The sequence below is a fragment of the Montipora capricornis genome, chromosome 3 (assembly GCF_036669925.1).
Source record: "Montipora capricornis isolate CH-2021 chromosome 3, ASM3666992v2, whole genome shotgun sequence".
Classification (NCBI taxonomy): Eukaryota; Metazoa; Cnidaria; class Anthozoa; order Scleractinia; family Acroporidae; genus Montipora; species Montipora capricornis.
The window spans coordinates 3,058,531-3,060,300 of record NC_090885.1 but is presented as its reverse complement, the minus strand read 5'-3'; positions in this window follow the sequence as shown (position 1 = coordinate 3,060,300).

Genomic DNA, 1,770 nt, shown 5'->3' with positions numbered 1-1,770 from the left:
TATCTTGGAGACATTACATTTACAGCTAAAATACACGGCATATACAGATACCTACTAAATACATAATATTTAAAGATATATTCATTAAAAAGGAAAGCCGCGGTACAAAATGCGGCCCTGGATTGTCTTTTAAAAGCAGTAAACTCATAGGTACGGATAAAATCAGGTAGCGCATTCCGCAACTTAGGTGATACGTAAGAAAAAAGAAAACTAAGACCATAACTGGTTGTTCCATGCGGGTTTATTGAGGAACAGAATGTAATTTCGGCCAAGATCATGCATAAGAAGGAGACGGGAGAGAAAACGTATTTTTCATATAAGCAGAAAAACCATTTTTTGAATGTGCTTATTGCATAGAGATGTCGAGCTTGACTTTCGTAGTAAGAGGACGGGTAATCCTCAAATATAAATATCGTTATTCCTTATTTAAATTATTATACCGTTTCTTTGGCACGAGACTTACAGCGAAATGAAAGCACAAGTTTGTCACGAACTTTCTATGATAAAAACTTGTCCAGAAATCCAAATTCTACGTTAACAGCACACACCAGGCCTACTCCAGAGTATCTGGTTAGAAATAATTTCTTCTGGCCGCCCTTCAGCCATTCGATGAGGGCCAGTCTCGTGCTTCTTAAGTTGCCTCGGTCATGTCCAAAAAGAATTCTGGGTAATTCTGCCATTCTGTGACAAGGGAAGACTCCAGATTCTCATTTCATAGTTTTTTTCATAAGTGTCGGACCACCCAGTCCTACCATGAAAATAACGCATCAATTATAGGTTTTAGCTTTCAAAACTTGCCCAGATTGTGTCAGTAGGTCCTGGAATTCGTCCACAGAAAGGTCAGAGAGACAATTTCACTCGTGAACCGCCATGTTTACAACAGAGCATTTTAGGCGTCCCATCTCTCGCCTCTGTCTGAGACAAGACCAGACACGCACGGTTGTTACGTTACGTTTCTGCTTATAAAATCAATTGAAATGTCAATTGCTGGTACAAAAAAAAAAATAATAATAAAAATAAATAAATAAAAACCAGCATGTTAATTTTTTTTGGTCGGCTAGGTATCGAAGAGCCAGAACATTTGCGCATGCGCTGACGGCATGTTTGAACAAGAGAGAAAAACGCAGTACCTCCAGACACCGGCGCTGGAGCGTCGTACCAAACGAGTCATCCCGGGATTTCGGCCCGTGCGAACGCTTTTGGACGCAGTTGGCCCTTCGCTGCTTTCTGCTACCGACCTTGCCTCCCGGTACGGCATTGAGGGAGAGATATGTCGGCCCCTAAACCAAATGTGACAAATCCCACGCCTACTCACAGCTCCAAACCGCCCTTGTCAATATAGCGTAAGAATTAGATGGCTTATATATTTAAGAGAAAAGTCATTTTTTCTTTCATATGGTAAGCACTGGAGTCACAGATTACAAAGTGTGCGCATGCGCCCTGCTAAAGGTAACATACATACAGTCATAAGCTTTTTCCAAATAACTACAGGAGCTAATATCTTCGAGACATAACATTTACAGCTAAAATACACGGCATATACAGATACCTACTAAATACATAATATTTAAAGATATATTCATTAAAAAGAAAAGCTGCGGTACAAAATGCGGCCCTGGATTGTCTTTTAAAAGCAGTAAACTCATAGGTACGCATAAAATCAGGTAGCGCATTCCGCAACTTAGCTGATACGTAAGAAAAAAGAAAACTAAGACCATAACTGGTTGTTACATGCAGGTTTATTGAGGAACAGAATGTAATTTCGGCGAA